We start from the raw sequence: 25,832 nt of genomic DNA, 5'->3' as shown, positions 1-25,832 counted from the left end.
TTCTTACAGCATCTTCTGCACTTCTTCCTGGTTTATCCGTCATTCAGTCAGCAGCACTGTTTATGAGCAATGGAGAATTTGTGGGTGATCCAGTGCTGATACAGTGTTTTATCATGAACCACTTGACCTGCCTTTCCCCGATTACAGATTTCAAACCATCCAAAAATTGACTTAAAATGGATACTTCTCACTGAAATTGTTCCTCCGTATGACCAGATTCTATTGAGATTCTGATAGTAGTTTCTTCCCCTGCAATGGCTTCTGTGTCAGTGGAGCTCGGCTCTTCATTGATAACGCTAATATGCCCTTCGCAGCCTAGTTCGGTCGTCCCTAACACTTACCTTTTGGGATGAGTTGTGGCTGCTCTGACAGTTCGTGATCCAAAGTGGTCTTTGACCACCTAAATTTCCTATGATCTTCGCTGGCATCTAGATTTATTTTGTGAGCCTGAGTTGGTTTTTGCAGTCGACAGTACCTTCCCAGTTTAACTGAGCATGTCAAATGGGACCTGGAAATTGTTTCACTGATAATGGCGTGATAACATTCAATGGCAAAGAGTCACCCAGACCATCTTTGTTACGTGTGCTTGTTGGAATAGCTTCGTCAGTCTGGAGCTCTGATCTCCAACATTTATGAGTGCTTGTGGTGTGCAAGAAGTCCAATCCAAGAATAGCATGAAGACAACATTCCGTTAAAACAAGATACTTGTATCATTTCGCCGTTAATAGTTATTTTTGGAGTGCATGTTCCTCTTAGTAGGACATATTTTCCATTTGCGATCTTCTGCACACCGCTTTCGTATCATGAATCATCCTCTTTCAATGACTATGATAAGCATTCTACATCCCAGGAAAGGAAGTCCCTGAGTCGAATTGCACCCAGACAGGTTTGCTATTGATGATGACGTCAATGAGATTTCCTGACATTTTGGTGAATGTCGTGCATGTAGGACTTTCGTCTGTGCCGGCCTCATCTCGATAAATGGTTGCCTATCTTAGTTTTCCTGAATTCAGCAGCTAGGAGACAGCTGATACCTCTGTACAGCGACAGGGAATGGCAACGGCATGTTGGGGGGGGGGGGGGTGATATTATCCAGGATATGGCGGCTATAATAGTTTGCAGTAGACTGGTGTGATGGTTGACATCTGTCATGAACAATACTGTTGTGCTGGTAGACAAGCTGGAGCATAATGGTCACCGAACAATCGCCTACTCATTATGCAGTAGCATGGAAGGTGTGCAGGGCACTCACATGGAAAACGTACCAGTGTGCTATTCTCTGTCCTCCGAATGTCTGTTTTTATGTAGGGCATTGTACTTGGCAGAGTAGTTGGTTGTACTTGCATTGGTCGGATGCTGAACGTCGTTCAACGGTTGCATTATACCTCCGCAGTGGCTAAGCTAATTCTTCACGGCATGTTCGACTAGCGGCGGAGATTGGTGTCAAAAATCGGTACACGTTCTATTCATAGAAACATCTAATATTCCAGAATGTCGTTATTTATACAAAAATCGAATGTTCCAGAATATGCAAGCATAAAATATTTCAAGAACCTTGCAGAACTGATAATTAGTAGGCAACAAATGTTTTGCTGATGATGAGGTGTGAAATGGCGGCCGGCAGCACGTGAATCAGGGACGCTAACCGCTATACCACACTGGATGTAACCCAGCCCATGGCAATGTATTTTGTGAAACTGATCAACAAACTTCTGCACAAACATGGTTCTCATCATTTTTTGTTGTTTGGTCGTCCTTACGTCAGTCAGTATCAGAACTGGAAGTTTCTACTGTTATGTAGGGGATTGTATTGTATTGTATGTTAACCGTTTCTAAAACAACGGAGAGGCTCCGTCCCCGCTGCAGCCGCAGTGATCCACAACCTCACGACGACTACAGCAGTCCACTTCACTCCTCCGCCACCCCACATCGACCCACTCTTTCAGGGTTATTGTGCGGTTCTGCCCCCGGTGGACCCCGCCATGGAACGTCTCACACCAGACGAGTGTAACTTCTATGTTTGCATGGTAGAGTAATGGTGGTGTACGCGTACGTGGAGAACTTGTTTGCGAACCAATCGCTGACGTAGTGTAACTGAGGCGGAATAAGGGGAACCAGCCCGCATTTGCCGAGGCGGATGGAAAACCCCCTAAAAACCCATCCACAGACTGGCCGGTTCACCGGACCTCGACACAAATCCGCCGGGCGGATTCGTGCCGGGGACCAGGCGCTCCTTCCCGCCCGGAAAGCCGTGCGTTAGACCGCACGGCCAACCGGGCGGGCCTATGTATGGCATACTTACACGTAATATTCTGTATTTAGGACTACGAGCGAGGTGCCACAGTCATAATACACTGGGTTCGGCACACATTCAGGTGGATGGCGCTTGAAATCCCGGTCTGGTATTTCTATTTTAGGATTTTTAAATCGCTGAAGGAAAATATCCGTACTGTTCTTCGAAAACAAAACAGCCAATTTCCTTTCCCATGCTACCCCAGTACAATCTCCTGTTCCATCTGTAATAGCCTTGACTGATGGGACGTTATATCTTAATCTCCCGCCCTTCCTCGTTCTCAGTGTATAGTGAGATGATTTGTTCTTTGTCCGTCCAGTTTTTCTGAACCACTTGGTGGTTATCAGCTATTATTAAAATCACGTACCAGTGGCTTACTTCTTGCTGTTCAGCGACTATTATTTGTTAAGATGTGTGATATTTGGAGTACGGAAGCTTTAAAGTAATGTATGTATTTACGAGCGATAAAAACGATATACTGCTGTTGGTTATTAGACGTAATATCATCAGGTCATCACTTACCACGGTTAGTACCTGGTGAATGTCTCTTATTGCGAATCGGAATGTTTTACACATAAATCAGATATTCAGACAATATTAAGTTAACAAAACTTCGTGTTCATTCGTCACTCTCTGTTTCACAGAGGAGAGGTAACGAACAAGATGAAGATGACATACTGTACATTTATACTCGATAGTGCGTGATAATTTCTTAATAATTAGATGAGTTGGTCGTTTAAAATAAGCAGTACACTGAAAGATAACAATAGCTTTTTGTACAAAAGATTTATTTTATAAATGAAGGTGATGTAAGTGTTTATTTGAAGCAAGTGTAAAAATCTTCCCAAATTGGTGCTGTTGTATTTGTGACACACAGAAACGATTCATGAAATACCAGTTGCACAGTAATGATTTTAATATAGTTTACACTACAGATGTTTATGACATTTTGCCTCTGTCGTCTTCCAACAAGCATAATACCCAGTGCAATGCCAGACACAGCGCCGTCGCTATGGCGACGAGATGAGATATAAGTTTCTCACTTTAGGCCTGCCTTGTTCGTTGAAAGAAGCAATACAGGTCTTAGACAGACTACTCAGTTCTATTAATATTGCTGTTCTCTGCTCTTGGATCTTAGTTAAGCTGCTCTGTATAATGTTCATTAACGTAGCTAGAGACATGTAAGACGTTAATAACTGTGCAAATATATACGGTATTAGAGATGATATCTTAGAGTAATTGTGCTTTCAAAGAGTGCTTTCAAAGAGTTTCATTGTTTCGTATTTTTTGAAATGAGAGACACTTACTGAGGCACTGGCACTGGCAAATAGACATTGTGTGCAGGTCTTGAATCGCGCAGAGTTTCTATTTTAACTTGGCGCACAGTTGTAGTGTCTCATGAAATGTCTTTGCAGAAATTGTTCGCCACATACATGGCAGCTGCTTATGTTCATAAGGCAACCCTCCAGAAGACATCAGTCATGTGACGCAGTAGACGACGAGGGTATTCTGGCCTATGTTACTTTTACTGTAATCTGATTGCAAATACTTTTTGAGATGATCTGAGGCAATTAGTCCTTTTGGGTACGTGTTCTGCTCTGCTTTCGTGGGACATCTCGAGAGCTGCTACCATTATTTAGCGTCTGTACTGGCATGTTCTCCGGTATGCATTTCCACGCAGGAGTAGTGTGTCACTGTGCTGAGTACTGTCGGCTGTGGTGAGAGGCGGTGATGAAGGCGGCAGCGGCGCTGTGCAGAGTGAGCGGGGGTGCTCCCGGCTACTGCTTGCCGTGCGTCTCGTGGCCGAAGGCGTCGCCGTAGCCGGCTTCCCGGCCGTGCCCGCCCTCGGAGGACACGCTGCCCGCGCCTGCGCCGTAGCGGACGCCGCCAGAGGCGCCACCGCCGCTCTCCGTGTGGCCCGGCTCGTGGGTCGCCAGCACGCACGCTGCCAGCGCCACCAGAACCAGCAGTACCTGCCGGGCAAAAACGTTCTCTGTAATAGTGCACTGCCAAGTGCTTGTGATACGCATAAGATCTGGTTAGAAAGGCATGTGCAACTGAGCTTCACATCAGAGTCAGATAATCAACTGTAAATAGTATTAATCATTTTGTGGTACAACCTCTTTCCTTAAAAGTGTTTCCCTCTCAATACCACCCCCCCCCACCCCCCCCCCCCCCCACCGTCCGAGGGTCGAGTCCTCCCTTGGGCATGGGTGTCTGTGTTGTCCTTAGTGTAAGTTATATTCAGTTCGATTAAGTAGAGTGTAAGCCTAGGGACCGATGACCTCAGCAGTTCGGTCCCATAGAACTTACCACAAAAACCTCCCAATACTTCGTAACGAAATGTGGCTCTGCCCTGAGCAAACACAAAAGAGCAATAATTGTAGCTGTGTTGCGAATACGAAACAGGTTTGTGACTGTTGTTGTGGTCTTCAGCCCTGAGACTGGTTTTATGCAGCTCTCCATGCTATTCTATCCTGTGCAAGCTTCTTCATCTCCCAGTACCTACTGCAGCCTACATCCTTCTGAATCTGCTTAGTGTATTCATTTCTTGGTCTCCCTCTACGATTTTTACCCTCTACGCTGCCCTCAAATACTAAATTGGTGATCCCTCGATGTCTCAGAACATGTCCTACCAACCGATCCCTCCTTCTAGTCAAGTTGTGCCACAAGCTCCTCTTCTCCCCAATTCTATTCAATACTTCCTCATTAGTTATTTGATCTACCCATATAATCTTCAGCATTCTTCTGTAGCTTCACATTTCGAAAGCTTCTATTCTCTTCTTGTCTAAGCTATTTATCGTCCACGTTTCACTTCCATACATGGCTACACTCCATACAAATGCTTTCAGAAATCACTTCCTGACATTTAAATCTATACTCGATGTTAACAAATTTCGCTTCATCAGAAACGCTTTCCTTGCCATTGCTAGTCTACATTTTATATCCTCTCTACTTCGACCATCATCAGTTATTTTGCTCCCCAAATAGCAAAACCCCTTTACTACTTTAAGTGTCTCATTTCCTAATCTAATTCCCTCAGCATCACCCGACTTAATTCGACTACATTCCATTATCCTCGTTTTGCTTTTGTTGATGTTCATCTTATACCCTCCTTTCAAGACACTGTCCATTCCGTTCAACTGCTCTTCCAAGTCCTTTGCTGTCTCTGACAGAATTACAATGTCATCGGCGAACCTCAAAGTTTTTATTTCTTCTCCATGGATTTTAATACCTACTCCGAACTTTTCTTTTGTTTCCTTTATTGCTTGCTCAATATACAGATTGAATAACATCGGGGATAGGCTACAACCGTGTCTCACTCCCTTCCCAACTACTGCTTCTCTTTCATACCCCATTTGCTTTCTGTACAAGTTGTAAATAGCCTTTCGCTCTCTGTATTTTACCCCTGCCACATTCAGAATTTGAAAGAGACTATTCCAATCAACATTGGCAAAAGCTTTCTCTAAGTCTACAAATGTTAGAAACATAGGTTTGCCTTTCCTTAATCTTTCTTCTAAGATAAGTCGTAGGGTCAGTATTGCCTCACGTGTTCCAACATTTCTACGGCATCCAAACTGATCTTCCCCGAGGTCGGTTTCTATCAGTTTTTCCATTCGTCTGTAAAGAATTAGCGTTACTACCAATATCAAATACACTGAAGAGCGAAAACAACTGGTACACGTACCTAATATCGTGCAGGGCCAATTTTTTTGGAAATTTGTGGTAACGTCTTATGAGATCCAACTGGTCTTATGGACCAAACTGCTATGGTCATCGGTCCCTAAGCTTAGGCACTACTTACTCTAACATAGACTAACTTACACTAAGGAGAACACACACACCCATGCCCGAGGGAGGACTCGAACCTCCGATGGGGGGAGCCGTCCGGACCGTGACACAAGACCCCTCAGACCGTGCGTCTACCCCGCGCGGCTCTAATTAATATAGCTAAGAAAAGACACAACATGTTGTTTAGTGAGGTTTAGTGAGGATTATCTCGCAATTCGTTTAGTGAAAACAGTTTTGCAACATCTTAAGCGCGTCTCGAAGTCTTTGAGGTGAACAATGTAGCTGCAGAATGCAGGGAAGAAACTGATTTTGATAGACCATGGGCAAAATAAGCCTAAAAATAGTGGCGGAGAGGTGAACTCTGAAGAGGACTACCACCTCTAACATGAATATCACTGCTGTGAAAGTGCTGAGTGTAGTGCTAACATAATACATCTACATCCATACCCTGCAAAACCGCTGTGAAGCGCATGGCTGAGGGTACGTATGGATCGCTGGAAGAATGACTGCTGTAATGCCTCTGTGCACGCTGTAATTAGTTTAATCAGGTCTTAGCGCTCGCTAAAGGATCGATACGTAAGGAGACGAAGAATTTCTGTAGATTTTTATCTCCCTCTTAAAATTTTGTTGTTAGGTTTTGGCGGATAAAATTTGCGCCTGTCTTCAATTGTCTGTCAATTTAGTTTTTTCAGCATTTACGTGACCTCCCGTTAGTCGAAATAAACCAGTTATCGTTTGTGGTGCCCTTCTTTGTGTACGTTCAATATTCCCTTTTGGTCCTATGCGGTATGGATCCCATACACTTGACGATTATACTAATGTGCAGCGCACAATTTGTTTTTCAGGAATCTGCTTTGTACACTGATTCCATTTCTGACTCACAAAAGCTGTAGTCATAGAATACTCCTTTCCTGAGTTTTGTGATCTGCACTGTTCTACATTTCTGAACATTTAAAACAAGTTCCTAATATTTACTCTGTACTGAAATTTTACTGAATGTAATTGATTATAAATAACTGCAGCACCTGAAAATATTATATTATTTGAGATATGTGCATGAACAACGTACAGATGTAAATAGCAAACTCCCCAGTTTTACATGGTTCCGGCTAGGTAGCAGTAGTGTGCGCCCACTTCAGTTCTAGTAAAAATGGTGTTTTGTGTTCTACGTTTTCCGCAGTGTATGTCAATAACAACCGTTCAGTGCGACTTTCGTACTAGGAAAGGTGCGGATCCTCCTGATGCACAAAGCATTAGACAATGGCATGCATTGTTCCGAGAAACAGGCTGTTTGTGTGAAGGCAAATCGCCGGACCATCCCGATTGTCTGACACAGACGTCAAACGCATCCGTCATAGTTTCACAAGGAGTCACAGAAATCCGTTCGCGGTGCAGCTCGAAAGCTCAACGTGCCCCAGTCCGTCTGGCGTGCGTTGCGTCGACGTTTACACGTGCAACCACACAAATTCCAGCTACTTCATGTTCTTCGTGAAGGCGACAAACAACAACGTGTGTAGTTCCGTAATTTCGTTCTTGGCAGGACGGAAGATGACAGTTTTCTTCCACGCTTAGTGTTTAGTGAGGAGGCAACATTCCATTGAAATAGAAAGGTGAACTTTCATAATGCTAGAATATGGGGTACGGAACAACAACATAAAGTTGTCTCTTCAACATTTAATGTGTTTTGTGCAGTTTCACGGGAAAAAGTGTATAGTCTATTTCTCTTTGCCGAGAACACTGTTACAGGAAGTACATATCTCGATATGCTTGAGAACTTTCGTTTTCCACAGTTGGAGACTGATTCGAATGACTTTATTTACTAACAGGATGGGGCACCACAACACTGGAATGTGAAAGTGCGGGAATTTTTAAATCAAAGGATCGGTCATAATGGACCAAATGATTCAGCCTTACGTTACTGGCCTCCAATGTCAACGAACCTGCCTGTATGTGATTATATCTTGTGGGGGTTTTTATAAAAGAGTCTGTTTGTGTGCCTCCATTACCAACAACAATGAATGAATTGAAATTTCGCATAAGCTGTAACTCAAGACATGCTCGCAGCAGTGTGGGAACAATTTGAATACCCCATTGACACATGCCGTGCATCTCAAGGGGTCATATTGAAGACTTGTGAAAAGGTATGAAAAAAACTTTTTGAGTTTCCCATTCACCAAAAACAAAATTCACTGTATGTGTTTATCAATTTCAGAAATACAGACATGCCAAACTGGATGATTCTTTTTGATACGCCATGTAATTAGCTGTTAACCACTACCTTCCTCAGAAATCCTTTTTTACTGCTGTAGCCAGCCTGCATTCTCTCTACATCGCCTGTCATTAATTATTTTGCTGTTCAAATAACAAAACTCATCTACAACTTTTAGTGCTTCATTTTCAAATCTAATTCCCTCAACAGTGCCTGATTCGTCTACATCACATTACCGCTGTTTTGCCTGTGTTGATGTTCACCCCACTACCTATTTCCAAGATGCTATCCATTCAGTTCTGCTCTTCCAAGTGCTTTGCCATCCTCTTTGCCATCTTGACATAATCACAACGCCATCGTCAAACCTCACAGTTCTTATTTCTTCTCCTTGAGCTTTAATTGGCCTTCGAAATTTTTCCCTGGTGAATATGCAAATTTAATAATATCAGGAATAGACTTCAATCACTCTCAACTAGTGCATCTCTCGACACCTTTAACTGCAGATACCTTTCTGTACAAGTTGCAGTTAACCTGATTTTATACCCGCTACCGTTTAATTTCAAAGAGTGTCTTTCAGTCTACATCGACAGAAGATTTATCTAAAACTATAAACGTTATACCGTAGATTTGCCTTTCTTAACCTGCCCTGAAAGTCATAGGATCATTGTTGTCTGGCGTGTACCAGAAACGATCCTCCTCGATGTCGGCTTCTAACAATTTTTCCCTTCGTCTGTAAATAATGCGTGTCAGTATTTTGAAACCTTTATCGCTTTATTCATTTTGCATTGTCCTACATTTTACGAAAATGGATAAATACCTTGAGTTGAATAAAATATGGAGTTTCAGTCTTCGATCGCTATTTTCAATTACCGGTTTCGGGATAGCTGCCCATCTTCAGATCTGTTAGACAATTTTAAAAATGTAATTAATAAGAGAGATACAGTTAGTGAAAAAATATCTTAGTTTACAAAAAGAAATTTTGGAACGTATTAAATGCCAACATACCATATGTTGTAGTTACAGAGTAACTTGTCCGTACAGAACACACAGTTACTCTGTAACTACAACATATGGTATGCATTTAATACGTTCCAAAATTTCTTTTTGTAAACTAAGATATTTTTTCACTAACTGTATCTCTCTTATTAATTACATTTTTAAAATTGTCTAACAGATCTGAAGATGGGCAGCTAGCCCGAAACCGGTAACTGAAAATAAAGAATAGCGATCGGAGACTGAAACTCCATATTTTACTTAATGAACGATCGCGGAATTCCCAGTGAGACAACTATGTCTAGTTTTGATACCTTGAGTTGCTTGTGGTAATTAGTGCGGAATCAACAGTCATCCAGACGGAGATAAGGCCGGTATTACACTATCAAATTTCTTTGTCAAAGATTTGATCAAAGATGTGATCAAATATTCCGTCAAATATATTTGACAAAGATCTTTGACGTAGTGCTTGAAGGGGTATTACACTGTCATCATATTTTTCGTCAAAGTTCAAGATGGCTGAGAACAATAACTTGTTATTAACCGCAGCAGTTGCATGTACCACAATTGCACTGTGTGAACATGCGGAAGAGAAGTGGGGGAAAAAAGGAAACATACCTGGGTGAAGCCGTGGGTTCTTCGACGACACGATAAAAGCATTCAACAAAACTTTTTACGTGAACTTATAGAGGAGGACGTCAAGCCGTACATAAATTACTTAAGAATGGATGAGCATACATTTCTGCATGTGCTCAGTGAAGTGTAACTTCATATCATAAAGCACAGTATTCACTTAAGAACTGCTACATCTGCAGAAGACAGGCTCGCTGTAACACTGCGATTCCTTGCTACAGGAGAGGGTTAGGTTAGGTTAGGTTAGGTCAGGTAATGTCAGGTCAGGTGTCCAATCTTCATAATCTATTTTTGTATTCAGGGTGCCTCACGTTGTAAGCTTCAGCTTCAGACATCTCTACTAATTTTGTAGTTGTCGGCACACACCTATTGTATTTACTGGCAATGTTTATAAAAACACTACAGACGACAGGACGCTGCAGCGATGCTAGCGCTCCATGTGGTAACATGTCACATTGCAGTGAATAGAAGACAAGCGACTTCTTTGATCAAATCTAGAGCGAGGCCCTAGATTTGATCAATTATTGGATGACATTTGACAAAGTTCCCTATTACACCATCAAATATCTTTGACAAAGATTTTTGACAAAGATATTTGACAAAGAAATTTGATAGTGTAATACCGGCCTAACATTGAGTGAACGCATCGGCGGCGGACGCCTTGACTCCGGCGAGGCGAGCAGTGGTGCGCGCACGTGAGCAGCAGTCACGTGCGGCTGTCCTCCCCCACCCTGCTGCGCCGGCAGCCGCGGCCCGGGCCGCCGCTTTCTCCCGGCTGCGCTGCGCCCGCGCCTGCGCCCGGCAGTTCTCTCGCCCCGCCCACTGACTCTACAGGCCGCCCGGCGGGTCCGCTGACGCAACCTTCCTTAAAGGGCACACGATCCCTATCGCCGCAAAAGGCAAATGCCTCCCCTTGTAACAGCTGCGATGCCTGCCGGTACTCCTGTGACATTCCGTGCCCTGCGTTTCGACTTCCACCAACTTGAGCAAAGAACTCCACCGACAAACTTTAAGAGACTATTCAGGAAAATCTTCTGACTATTCTGCTCCAGGCGAACAGTTATCTCCTGTGATATATAGGGTAATGATGTAATATAATTAATTCGCTTTGTCATTTCAATTACTATTTTTCCTGTGAAAATACCTTTATCAACAAATAAAATGGCTGTTATATCCAATCATCCTATCACGAAAGGATACGAAAACCTGCCAGGACCGCGTGACCGCTACGGTCGCAGGTTCGAATCCTGCCTCTGGCATGGATGTGTGTGATGTCCTTAGGTTAGTTAGGTTTAAGTAGTTCTAAGTTCTCGGGGACTGATGACGTCAGATATTAAGTCCCATAGTGCTCAGAGCCATTTGAACCATTTTTTGAACCTGCCAGGAAGTTTCATATCAGCACACACTCCGCTACAGAGTGAAAATCACGAAAGGATCCGGCTTCTCGTAGGCGCATATGTAGAGAGGCAAAACTGCTATGATGTGGTTGTGGGAACAATTCAGCATAGCGTCATTGTGCTGCCCTTCCATCGTTTTCGGGAAGACGACGGTTCAAACCCTCGTCCATCCATCCTGATTTAGGTTTTCCGTGATTTCCCTAAATCGCTTGAGGCTTTTCTTCGAAATGGCACGGCCGACTTCCTTCCCCATCCTTCCCCAAATGCGATGCAAGAGATAATTTCGCTGTTTGGTCCCCGCCTCCAAATCAACCAACCAATCCAGTCTATTCAGTGAGCCGATACACGAAGTTCACATCAGACAAATCTTCATCTCCACTCAGTGACTGGGTGTTGTGTTGTCTTTATCATCATCATTTGATCCCAATCGACGCGCAAGTTGCCGAAGTGGCGTCAAATTGAAAGACTTCCATCCGGCGAACGGTCTACCCGACGCGAGGCCCTAGTCACACGACATCTACATTTATTTACAGTAAACCTATCCATATTTCTGTGTTTCCTCGTTAGCGTACAACTGGCATTGCCCGAAAAACAGCTCGAGGACGAAGAGAAAATTGGGTATTACTGTTGTCAACATCAGTTACACTGAATGATGCGAACAAGATTGTTTCCATCAATACACACAGCGAACGCCGTCGATATTTGCGCTGTCTTCCAGATATTTTCATTGCAGTTCGTATATAAAGATGTGGTGTAAGAAATCAAAGCAAATGCAACCATTATTTAATGAATTACTGGGGGCCACGCGTTCGTCATATCAAAATAGGCAGAAAATATAACAGAACATCATGCGAAGTTTCGTCGGAGGGTTCCTGGTTCACGTTGTACATTTTTACTCTCTGTAACCCATCATACGGCGCCTGTCGAGGATACAAACTTTTTTGTTGTTGCTTCTTTTTATGAATCTTTGACTGCTTTCTTGAGCAGTGTTCAAACGGCTCTGAACAGTATGGGACTTAACATCTGAGGTCATCAGTCCCCTAGACTTAGAACTACTTAAACCTAACTAACCTAAGTACATCACAAACATCCATGCCCGAGGCAGGATTCGAACCTGCTACTGTTGTAGCAGCGCGGTTCCAGACTAAAGCGCCTAGAACCGCTCGACCACGACGGCCTGCGATTTTCTTTACAGAGTAGCACACTGCGTGTTCATTTTTTTGTTGTAACTATTTCAGTCTTTGTCTTCGTCTATAATTATTTTAAGCCCCATCAAAATTCTTTCTTGATGTCTTAACACATGTCTCATCGTCCTTGTTTTATGTATATGTATTTTCCTGCCAATTTTACTTAGAACGTCCCCACTTCTTATCTTATCAGCCCGTTTAATTTTGAGCAGCTTTCTGTAACGTGACATCTAAAACGCTTCTAATGTCTTCGTATCAGATTTTCCTACAGTCCATAATGCATTTTCATACGGTGCTACAATCCAGACGTATTTTCTCAGATATTTCTTTCTTTCTCTAAGGCGCGTGTTTCCTATCAGTAGATAGAGACATAGTGTATTAGCGTTAATTGCCTTCTACTTGCTTCTTTCGCGGATTTTGCTAGGAAAGAAAAAGTATACAGGCGTATATTCTCAGACATCTCTTTACCGAGTGAGGTGGCTCAGTGGATAGCACGTTTCACTCGCATTCGGGAGTATGACGATTAAAACCCGCCTGCGGCCGCCCTGATTTAATTTTCCATGATTTCCCTATTTCAGGCAAATCCCGGGATGATTCTTTTTAAAGGGCGTGACCGACTTCCTTCCCCGTCCTTCCGGTGGGACTGGTGACCTCGATGCTTGGTCCCCTCCCCCCGAATCACCTCCCCCCCCCCCACCCCTTAGATGTGTCTTTCTCTAAGCCGCATGTTTGATGTTTGTGGACTGAGACGTAGTGTGCCAGCGTTATCTGCCTCCTTCTGGCTTCCTTCGCCGAGTATACAGGAAAAGAAGAACTGTAACCTCTCTAACTCTACCGTCATAGCCATCCCATGCGACACTTATGGACCGGAGTAACATTGTGTTTTGTGCGGATGACTATCAACAGTATCTTAAGCCCGACGCCTTGAGATTATTGCAGAGTGTGATGCATCTCAGGAGATTGAGACAATTTGTGGGACAGACTGTTGTTAACAGAATAAAATTTCGGGAATTCCAAGAAAGTGTGATCGGAGCCTAACTATTTATAAATTCCATTAATGATTTGGTGGATAACGTTGGACGCTCTGTGAGGCCATTCCGCAGGTTGTGTGTGAGAAGACTGCTGCACAAGAAGGCTGGAGTGAAATGTAGGAAGACCTGCAGGGAATCGACGGTTGATACAGGGGCTGGGAATTGAACCTGAACGTAAGCAAATGTAATATGTTTCTCACAAATATGGAAAGTGGTCCATTACCACAGGCGATAAAATACTGGAAACGATAACTACCGTAAGTTACCTTTGGGTGTCCAACCGAAGCAGCATAAAGTGGAACGGCCACATTAAACGAATTGTAGGGAAAGAGACAGCAAGCTGAGATTCATTGGGAGAATCTTAAGTAAAAGTCACACATCCACGAAAGAAGTGCCTTACAAAAGGAATCCTTAATATGCTGGATTAACAGAAGTTTCAACGAAGAGCGGTGCGTTTCTTCCCAGGATCATCCAGTCGGCACGAAATCGTTGGGCAAGTGCTCCACAAAATCCAGTGGCAGACAGTACAAGAAAGCCGTTGTACATCACGGAGACGTTTACGACTGAAACTCCGAGAACGCACGTAGCAACCACTGTCGGGCAGCGTATCACTGCTTCCCACATATGTCTCTTGAAATGACCACGACGAGAAAGTAAGACATTAACGCTCACAAGGCGAGCTGTACACAGCAGTTGCTTCCCCTCTAGTTCTACCAGCTCTCGTATCGTGAACGGAACACCGAGTAGAGGGCGGGGGAGGAGGAGGAAGAACAAAATAGTGGAATGAGAAGAGTACCCTCCGCCACACACCGAAGATTGGTTGCGTGGCATAAATGTAGCTGTAGATATGGATGAGATATCTGGAAACTTGTCTTAAAACTGAATTATCCAAAACAATTTTTGATCTGACGATATTTTTCTCGGGATGTCATTATTTTCGTTTTAATCTACAAATTTTGAAGTAGTATTTCTTGATTATTTCATTCAACTGGTATACTGATCTGTGCTCTAAGCTTTGATTTTGGCTCTGATACTGAAAATAAAATACACAAATTCCAAGCTGTCTGCGGTACCACTGGCAGAACATTCGGCCATGAAGTACAAAAAGAGACCATCCTTAAATTCTACAAAGTGGTGGCGGTTCCTGTGTTATCCTATGGAATTGAAAGCTGCGTTACAAAAATAAATAAATATGTACCGGGTGATCAAAAAGTCAGTATAAATTTGAAAACTTAATAAACCACGGAATAATGTAGATAGAGAGGTAAAAATTGACACACATGCTTGGAATGACATGGGGTTTTATTAGAACCAAAAAAAAAGTATTGCTAGACGCGTGAAAGATCTCTTGCGCGCGTCGTTTGGTGATGATCGTGTGCTCAGCCGCCACTTTCATCATGCTTGGCCTCCCAGGTCCCCAGACCTCAGTCCGTGCGATTATTGGCTTTGGGGTTACCTGAAGACGCAAGTGTATCGTGATTGACCGACATCTCTAGGGATGCTGAAAGACAACATCCGACGCCAATGCCTGACCGTAACTCCGAACTTGCTTTACAGTGCTGTTCACAACATTATTCCTCGACTACAGCTATTGTTTGAGGAATGATGGTGGACATACTGAGCATTTCCTGTAAAGAACATCGTCTTTGCTTTGTTTTACATTGTTATGCTAATTATTGCTATTCTGATCAGATGAAGTTTTTTGGAATGTTTGTATTTTTTTGGTTCTAATAATACCCCATGTCATTCCAATCATGTGTGTCAATTTGTACCTCTCTATCTACAGTATTCCGTGATTTATTCAGTTTTCAAATTTATACGGACTTTTTGATCACCCCGTATGTAAAATAAAATTAAAACAGCAGGGACCAGGTTCCTAAGGAAGAAGAAGGGATGCATAAGAAGTGGTATGATTAGAAATAAAGATATTAGAACAGAATTAAATATTTTCAACATGAGTGAAAAAATTCGAAAATCTAGAGATTGGAGACAACACCTCATGAGAATGAGAATGTCAGTTCACATATTTCTCCAGAAGATCCTGAGCTACGTGGCCAAGCGGTTAAAGGCGCTACAGTCTGGAACCGCGCGGCCGCTACCGTCGCAGGTTCGACTCCTGCCTCGGGCATGGATGTGTGTGATGTCCTTAGGTTAGTTAGGTTTAAGTAGTTCTAAGTTCTAGGGGACTGATGACCTTAGAAGTTAAGTCCCATAGTGCTCAGAGCCATTTGAACCATTTGATCCTGAGCTACAAGCCGAATGGAAGACCTCGAAAGCGATGGGCAACAAAATGATGATAATACTAGGAAAGTAGAACCGAGCGAGGTTGCGCAGTAATTAGCACACTGGACTCGAATTCGGGTGGAAGGCGGTTCAAACCCACGTCCGGTCATCCAGATTTATGTTTCCCGTGGTTTTCCTAAATTGCTAAAGGCAAATCCTGGGACGGTTCCTTTGAAAGGGCACGGCCGATTTCCTTCTCCGTCCTTCCCTAATCCGAGCTTGTGTTCCGTCTCTAATGACTTCGTTGTCGACGCAACGTTAAACCCTAATCTCCTCCTCCCCTCTTACTGGGAACTATAAGTAGCTAGATGTCGTTTCCATCTGTGGAAAGAAAGAGCTTTGATGGTTTTAATGAGAAGCACTAAGTGGGGACTCGCGCAAGGAAAGTTTATTTGCGAAGAATGTGATACCGCGGGGTCAGGTTCTCGGGGATCGTTAGTGGAGTGGCTGTAGCGTAGTTGTTGGCAAACACTGATATACGAGGAGTCAAGTGCAGACAACCTGGGACGTGGACGGCCGTGAACTTGGCGGTTGCCCGGCGGTCCACGAAGCTGGTAGCCTTGGCGAGATCCGCGACGCCTGGCTGCTCCGACAAGGTCACAGCGCGCCGCAGACACCGTGGGATCGCAGGCGAGGGCGGCGACCAATCACTCACACCTGCCGGCTCTGCGTGTTCTTGCATAACCAAGGCTTACGTTCTATTGCTATACCAACCACGCGGCTCAGTGCCTATCGCAGATTCATTGTGCTACGTCACTCGGTAGCTGGAGACTTCAATGTCACTTAAGAAGCCATGTAGTTGATCTTACGAGGCTGAATGAACATCATTTCGTCCTGCCAGAGTCGCCAGTAGGTGCTCCGCCACAACCAGGCACTCCTCCTTCCACTGACGCACGGCTCTCTGCCTTAACAGTGAGTCGAGGGGAATGGGACACTGCGTCATGCACTGTTACCTGTTTAGCTGCTGCGCCATCTTACTTTCTGCATCTGAATTACGACGGATATCCGGAAAGTAAAATGGTTGAGATGGCTCTGAGCACTATGGGACTTAACATCTATGGTCATCTCTAGGCGCGCAGTCCGGAACCGCGCGGCTGCTACGGTCGCAGGTTCGAATCCTGCCTCGGGCATGGATGTGTGTGATGTTCTTAGGTTAGTTAGGTTTCAGTAGTTCTAAGTTCTAGGGGACTGATGACCACAGATGTTAAGTCCCATAGTGCTCAGAGCCATTTGAACCATCTATGGTCATCAGTCCCCTAGAACTTAGAACTACTTAAACCTAACTAACCTAAGGACAGCACACAACACCCAGCCATCACGAGGCAGAGAAAATCCCTGACCCCGCCGGGAATCGAACCCGGGAACCCGAGCGTGGGAAGCGAGAACGCTACCGCACGACCACGAGATACGGACTATCCGGAAAGTAAGTTCCGGTTGATCGCGAAAAGGAAACCATTTCGAAAATTCGTCCGCAACAGTTAGCTACAGCTTCCAGCCACTGCTCTACATAGCCGTCACTCCGACTTAGACATTTATCGTAGCGTTGTATTAACTTTCCAATACGCTTGTCATAGAAGGCAGCCGCCTTTGCTTCCCGCCAATTCTCTACGCTCATCTTCAGCTCTTTGTCTGTGCGAAAATGTTGTCTTCATACCCAGTAGTTAATGTGAGCAGAGATGAAATACAGAGGGGGCCAATTACGGGCTGTAGTGCGGGTGATCACACACTTCCCATCGAAAACGCTGCAGGAGCATTTTCATTGCCCCTGCAAATTGCAACCGAGAATTGTCACAAAGTAGGAACTGTATGACAGTTCTGTAACCTGGGCTGCATAACATCAGGCGAAATTTCTCAACAGGACCTCATACTTGGCGGGAGACACTATTTTATACGCATCTTTTGTGCTCACCATGCGCTCAGAACTGAAAAGAACGAAGTGATGTAACCGACTGCCATACTAGAGACACTGTCGTACAGATATGTGCAAAGCTTTACAAGATTTTCACAGTGGTTTCCATTTCTTGACCGATCGAAACTTAGTTTCCGGATATCCTTCGTACCTTCCCCGCTATCCAGCAGAATAATTCACGCTTCCTCTCCTATTGCAAGAGAACTAGATTGTTTTCAATACATTTCTTTGTAAGATATATACAACGCTCGCCCAAAAAGTTCGGAGAGTGATTTTATTTCTGGCGTATAAAAGTCGTCAGCGCAGTAACTACGGCGACAGCTTCAACAAACAACAGATGTGCTTTCGATCAGTCAGTAGTGAGCAGCGAGTGTTAAGTATGTCAGCATCGTTGTTTAACAAATCGCAACAGAGCAACATCTCCAAATCAAATGTTCAACACATTCTATAGAATGTTTTGAAGAAGAGAACGCCGGCCGGGTGCCCGAGCGGTTCTAGGCGCTACAGTCTGGAACCGCGCGACCGTTACCGTCGCAGGTTCGAATCCTGCATCGGGCATGGATGTGTGTGATGTCCTTATGTTAGTTAGATTTAAGTAGTTCTAAGTTCTAGGGGACTGATGACCTTAGAAGTTAAGTCCCATAGTGCTCAGAGCCATTTGAACCATTTAATGAAGAGAAAAGTTTCTGCAAAATTCATCCCGCACACTTTGACTCCCGAGAAAATAAATTACGAAATTGAAATTCCGACCTTAGTCGCAATCAGGCACCGAAAATTTGTGTTGGACCGGAACACGTACCCGGATTTATCGATTTACGAGAGCGGTTGCCTTAATCGCTTCGCCTATCCTATCATGTTTCACATCCATCCACCCCGAATTCCAGACTAATCGCACACTACTGACATAGCGTCCCCTGTCCACTAACCTCACTGCTGGTATCCACCGCAAGATGTCGAACGAAGAGTGAATCTGCACTGAATGATCATTGATTGCCGTCAGTGCGCATATATTTACAGTGTGGTGTCTTTGTTTCTTCTGACATGTCCGAAAGAACAGATATCACACTCACACAATTCGTGAATAGTCAACGCTTTGACGTCATAACCCACATTGAAAGCAATGGAATGCGGTAGTTGGAAATCATCACACATGTTCGTATGAATTTTTTGTGTGTTGCACTCTAATGTGGCGTGGAAGGGGTAGAGCGGCAGGCGGGAGCAGACGGACTACGTAGAACACCTCAAGATTAAAACCACCATCTTCATTTATTCGTATTTTTTATTAATCCAGTCAAGAAACTTTTTGGACTGCAGGGTTGCACGCCGAAGAAACATCATCTGATAACGTGTGACACCATCTCTACTCTTGATAATACCTTCAGTTCGGCGAGAAGGAGAATCCATAACACTCCTCAGGTATGTCATATGCAAGTGAAGCCACTCACTGATGATTACAGGTCCCGTAGAGCTTCCAAACTACCTAACTTTCACCCGCTACCCCAAATAGTCCCAGACATTTTCTGTGGGAAAAGATGTCTTGCTTGAGCGTGTGTCAAACCAGAAACGTTTGGAGCCTGTGGAGCGGGCTGTACTCATGTAGGAAGACGATCGTACTTTCCACCAAGATGTAGAAGACAGTACAACTCTCAGACAATGAGAATATTAAAATAAACGTATGATTCATGTTCACGGTAACCTGAATGAGAGGGCCCTAGTCATTCTACGTAAAACACCCCAAAATTTCACTGAACCAGCTCCAGAGTGAGCTATACCCTCAACACACTGCATCTACTTGCTGAATTGAGCCATCGGTGGAATCGACTCCTTGACATCGTTTGAAAAAAGCCTAAATCGCGACCCGTCGAACCACAATACGTTTCTCCAGTCATCTGCTGTCCAGTCTGTTTGGCCCATTCCAGATCTACAGCTTTATTTGCTGCTGTGACAAATGACCTTTTGTGAGGTACCAGACTTAATATTTCCATTGGATGCAGTTTTCTTCCCGGGGTTCGCTCTTCGTCTGGATGAAATGGAAGTGCACTCACTGAAAGCAACAAATTCCAATCGGGTCTGAAACCTATTTCCACTTACACGGCGGAAAAATTCGTTTCCGTTCCCTGCATTTTTGTGTCGTGTTACATAGCTGCGAGTAACAGCACTTCTCGTAGACACAATGGACAGTCCACGCTGGTGTGCCATCTTTACTCAGGGTGTAGTCATGGATACTTTGGAACACTTTATGCCATTCTGTCACTTCCTCTCACCAGTCCATCACGATCCACTGAATCCATAGAACCGACAGTCACATAAACACCACTACACTACCATGACTTACGCCAGGGGTGAAAAGTCACATGACCACCTAGTGCACCAATCGTGCACCATAGAGAGCGCTCCAAAGAGACCAGTGTTCTCTTTTATGGCGATGACTGACATTTCGTCTGGTGGAGCGAAGAGGAGTTCTTGGTAAGTTGGAGAGCAGCCGCTATTAAGTTGAAGCTTTGACCCGGTCTCTGGAAGGCACTTGAATGGTTCAATCAGCAGAGCATATGTCAGTGTTCGAAAAGATTTGGACTGTGAAATTTTAGCTGCAGTCAAAAGATCAACTAAACATACACCCCACCAAGGGTAAAACAGCTCCTATCACAATAAAACAATGGACTGAAACATTAGCGTAAATGAAGTGCCAACGTGACATATTTCTATAAATAGTACCAAAGGGTGGAAGAAACAAGTTGAAAGTGTGCTAATTGTTAAGGATGTGATCGACAGAGTTCTCGGATATAAATTTTCGTTAAGTGGGTTCGTCAAAGATTAACATAATGCAATAAAATCATTAATACACTAAATAAAAGTTTTGTTTCGCTCAGCAGTCTGGTGCAACTCTTTCAATTGGAAGCCTTTTCGGTGACTTGCGTATCCCTAACTTGAAACATTTTACCAACGGGCGAACTGAGGCCTACAGTTTATCGTGAAATGCGAAACAGCTGTCATTTCTGGCGATTCTTCATATAACTTAGAGATGAATGCTAGTTTAATGGCGCAGTGAAGAAATCCGTGGTCCGGCCGATTTTGATGCCGCGACCTTTCGGTTCCTAGACACGAGCTTCACAGTTGCACCACCGGGTCTGACTCAGTATTACGAAAGAAATCAATCTAATCGCCAAAAGTGGAAATTTCATTAACCATCCAGAGCAACCGAAAGTGAAATTTTAGTTACATTGGCAAAATCTTAAGGGAATGTAAAAACTGACCTACAAAACGCCGGTTCTGTTGTTTCTAGACTATTTTTAATCAACAGACGTCACAGGACAAACGGAGAAAATCCAAAGAAGAGCAACGAGTTTCCTCACGAGATCTTTCGTTCGGTGCGAGAGCGTCAAGGGAATACACAGTTCCAATAGCAGACGCTCCAAGAGAGATGTTGTACATCACGGAAAGAGTTTACTCTCGAAATTTGAAGAGCGTACATTCCAAGATCCGTGGGGTAACATATTACTTCCTGAAACTTCCTGGCAGATTAAAACTGTGTGCCAGACCGAGACTCGAACTCGGACCATTGCCTTTCGCGGGCAAGTGCTCTACCATCTGAGCTACCCAAGCACGACTCAGGCCCCGTCCTCACAGCTTTACTTCTGCCAGTACCTCGTCTCCTACCTTCCCAACTTCACAGAAGTTCTCCTGCGAACCTTGCAGAACTAGCACTCCTGGAAGAAATGATATTGTGGAGACATGGCATAGCCACAGCCTGGGGGATGTTTCCAGAATGGAAATTACTTCCTACCACATAAGTCTCGCGAAATGATCGCGACGAGAAAGAGAAATTAGATGTGATACGGGGCTTTACATGTATACAATGCAGCAGATGTAAAAAATGTGTGTACGGTCTCCTTTTTACCGCAACTACAGATACGCTTTCTAACATGAAAGTTTAGCAGTAGGGCAGCTATAGACCTACAGCTGCATCCGATTGCGCACGTCTGTAGACAACAAATGCAAATTATTAGACTCTTTACAAATAGTAAAATTTTTGTTAACAGTTCTGGGAACGTAGTTCTCCTACCAAGTGTGTTTGCTTACGATAAGCGGTGTGTTTGTTAAAACAAGTCATCTCGTTTTTTAAACTTATGTTTTTGTTCGTATTTATATTGCCGCATCACTTCTATACAAACCAAATGAGTAGATATCCCTGTATAACAATGGGATCGTTCAGGTATCTGAATTTACATGTGCCTCATAATTTAGATTCAAACCGTTGTGAGATTCAGATTACATTCTTCTGTCATGAGAATAAAATGATGCAGTTGTCCTTACTTCGTGCATGCGCTTTACCGTTAGATTTTTTTAAAAAAAGTATCGCAATATGGAATCTGGGAACAATTGAAACAATGTTGTGCCTTCTGTGTTTACGAGTCCAATATAGTAAACATCATAAGATCAGCAGAAGATCCTCATTGTGTATGTTTTGAGTTTTGCTGTTTTTTAGAAAAAAAATGATAAATGGTCTTCAAGAGCTCCAAAAATTTGAAAACAACTTAGGAGAGTAACGTGATGGTGGCGTTCGCATTTCTTACCGCTGCGTCGGTGAATGGCACAATTTTCTAAGTTAGACGCTATGTGCTAAGATATGATCTGTTGCCATTTTATAGTGCCAGAAAGTCACACGGACATTTTTGCCCTTAGAATGGTCCTGAAATACTTGTTCTCGGCAGTTGTATTTGACGCACACATTGCGAAAACCTTCAAAACGCACCTCGAGAAACAATAACAAGCATGCGACTGAAGTACTTTATCAGTCAAGGAACTTGTTAGCAACTGAAAGAAACGACAAACGACTCACAAGCGTATTTCACAGAGTAGTACGTGAAACTCACGCTAGGTAATATCATGTCACCGTATTAAAGTCACTCACGCGAAACATTTGCACACTTAACATGCTTAGCCCGCATCTCGTGGTCGTGCGGTAGCGTTCTCGCTTCCCACGCCCGGGTTCCCGGGTTCGATTCCCGGCGGGGTTAGGGATTTTCTCTGCCTCGTGATGGCTGGGTGTTGTGTGCTGTCCTTAGGTTAGTTAGGTTTAAGTAGTTCTAAGTTCTAGGGGACTGATGACCATAGATGTTAAGTCCCATAGTGCTCAGAGCCATTTGAACCATTTTTGAACTTAACATGCTTTTATCACAGCAGATGTAATTGCCATACCAGAAACAGAAATGTAGCTTCAGTAATAAACATCGAGTCATGATGCATCAAAACTTGTTAGAGAGGTACAGAGATCCAGGTTTCAAGAGTGGAAATTAAGCCACTTGTTTATTCCTTCTAGCCAACACTCTCGCCGCTGTGGTACTAACGGTTCCCGTCAGATCACCGAAGTTAGGCGCTTTCGGGCTTGGCTGGCTATCGAATGGGTGCCCGTACCGGTCTGGCGAGCGCTGTTGGTAAGCGTGGTGCACTCATCCCTTGTGAGGCCAGTCGAAGAGGTATTTGACCGAGAAGTAGCGGCTCCCGTCGTGAAAAGTGACAAGTGCCCGGAGAGCGGTGTGCTCACCACATACCCCTCCTTATTTGTAGCCAGTGACGCCTATCGACTTAGGGTGACATGGTAGTCGGGTTGTCCTGTTGCTCTTGTCGAAGCCTGTTCGGATAGAGTTTGGTTTATGACCGTTACCCATAAGCAGCAAAATGGTTCAAATGGCTCTGAGCACTATGGGACTTAACATCTGAGGTCATCAGTCCCCTAGAACTTAGAACTACTTAAACCTAACTAACCTAAGGACATCACACACATCCATGCCGGAGGCAGGATTCGAACCTGCGACCGTAGCGGTCGCGCGGTTCCAGACTGAGGCGCCTAGGACCGCTCGGCCACACCGGCCGACTATAAGCAGCACACCGGTTAATAATGCGGTATTTGGCATGACTGCCTTAGAGTCAGCTATTTGAGCCTTGTAGAAGCCCAGAATAGCTGTACTCGATACAAGCCACATCCTCAAATCTCTGCTAGATGGAACAGAATATCACATCAAGGTGCAGGCATAAGAATACCTACTAAGTATTTGAAAAATATCAGTCGGTATCAACAGTTCTAAACAAGTTTTCTATCATTGTTAAATTAAACAGTTTCGAAGTGCTTTTGAATAATTTAAATTATGGAATACGTTACTGAAAAATATATTTTCATATATCATTTGAAGGAGGTCTGCCTTACAGCCTTTAACTGCGAGCTGCGCTTGCCCCAAAGACATACACAGTTTTCATGTAAGCCATTCCACTCGTGGGTGCTGTATTTCAAGGTTGTACATACGACCATTCGTACATCTTATCCCCAGTTTCACAACTAAAAGGCTGTTTTTTGAATTATAAACAACGTCTGAGCACATTTTAGGCGACTGTTGTTTTTTTTAGAAAATGTTAACTACGGTTTTGCTCGTGGGCGCCTTTCTACCATCTCCTGACCGCGGTGCATACTTACCAGAAACCTGAACATGGTGCAGAGCTGTGATCCAGGAAACAACTGGAGGTACGGGAGAATGCAGTGCGGCAGTTTATATAGCGGTGAAAGTGCGGCTGCGTCGGCGTAGTGGGGCGGCAGGGTGGGGCGCCGGAGCTCAACCTAAATAAGCGGCGAGGCGGGGTTCAAGGATGGGGACCAGACCAGTCGTGCGGCGCTCCGGTCCAGCCGCCAGGGACCAGCTGGCCGGCTCCAGGCCGGCCGCACACAGACACAAGATACCGGCCGACGTGTGGGCACACGGGTCCACAGCCCGCCCGGCTGTCGATCGGAGTCACCGAACCAATCGGACAGCTTTCTCTCTTTCCACAGCCCGCCCGCCGTCCCGTCGTCTTCAGAACCAAGAAAACGCTTGCAACCCATCAGTCAATTCCCTTGGTTGCAGTTCGCTGTAAATGTGACAACCACCAATTCAGACCAGTTCAGTCCCACCCATTGTTCTGCCCTCACCTATAAGATTTATTTCTCTTTTTTCAGCAGCCTTCTCAATGGTTTGATACAGCTCACTACGAATTCGTCTCCTGTGCCAACCCTTCTACATCTACATCTACATACATACTCCGCAATCCACCATACGGTGCGTGGCCGAGTGTACCACGTACCACAAATAGCATCTTCTCTCCCTGTTACACTCCCAAACAGAACGAGGGAAAAATGACTGCTTATACGCATCTGTACGAGCCCTAATCTCTCTTATCTTATCTTCGTGGTCTTTCCGCGAAATGTAAGTTGGCGGCAGTAAAATTGTACTGCAGTCAGCCTCAAATGCTGGTTCTCTAAATTTCCTCAGTAGCGATTCACGAAAAGAACGCCTCCTTTCCTCCAGAGACTCCCACCCGACTTCCTGAAGCATTTCTGTAACACTCGCGCGATGTTCAAACCTACCAGTAACAAATCTAGCAGCCCGCCTCTGAATTGCTTCTATGTCCTCCCTCAATCTGACCTGATAGGGATCCCAAACGCTCGAGCAGTACTCAAGAATAGGTTGTATTAGTGCTTTATAAGTGTCCTCCTTTACAGATGAACCACATCTTCCCAAAATTCTACCAATGAACCGAAGACGACTATCCGCCTTCCCCACAACTGCCATTACTTGCTTGTCCCACTTCATATCGCTCTGCAATGTTACACCCAAATATTTAATCTACGTGACTGTGTCAAGCGCTACAAGCGCTACACCACTAATGGAGTATTCAAACATTACGGATTTCTTTTTCCTATTCATCTGCATTAATTTACATTTATCTATATTTAGTGTCAACTGCCATTCTTTACACCAATCACAAATCCTGTGCAAGTCATCTTGTATCCTCCTACAGTCACTCAACGACGACACGTTCCCGTACACCACAGCATCATCAGCAAACAGCCGCACATTGCTATCCACCCTATCCAAAAGATCATTTATGTAGATAGAAAACAACAGCGGATCTATCACACTTCCCTGGGACACTCCAGTGGAGAGAACGCCATGACATTTCTGCAGTTACAGGTCATATGTCCTATGGATACACGCTATGTGTCTTTAATGCAGTGGTTTCCATGGCCTTCTGCGTCGTCATGCCGTTGATCATTACTGTTTCTTCCGCGTTATAAG

At 44.2% G+C, this 25,832-nt stretch overlaps 1 long non-coding RNA gene across 1 annotated transcript; it reads right to left on the bottom strand.

The window, feature by feature from the left end:
• Positions 1–3,609: 3,609 nt before the first annotated feature.
• LOC126187575 (uncharacterized) lies at positions 3,610–24,309 on the bottom strand. The gene is made up of 2 exons (XR_007537763.1): positions 24,197–24,309; positions 3,610–4,266 (listed from the first exon to the last, which is right to left on the bottom strand). It is a non-coding gene; the product is annotated as an uncharacterized LOC126187575 (long non-coding RNA).
• Positions 24,310–25,832: the final 1,523 nt, after the last annotated feature.

This window comes from Schistocerca cancellata, chromosome 5 (assembly GCF_023864275.1).
Source record: "Schistocerca cancellata isolate TAMUIC-IGC-003103 chromosome 5, iqSchCanc2.1, whole genome shotgun sequence".
In the NCBI taxonomy this organism is placed as follows: domain Eukaryota; kingdom Metazoa; phylum Arthropoda; class Insecta; order Orthoptera; family Acrididae; genus Schistocerca; species Schistocerca cancellata.
Note: the sequence above shows the minus strand (reverse complement) of the source record. Positions and strands in the feature narration are given on the sequence as shown.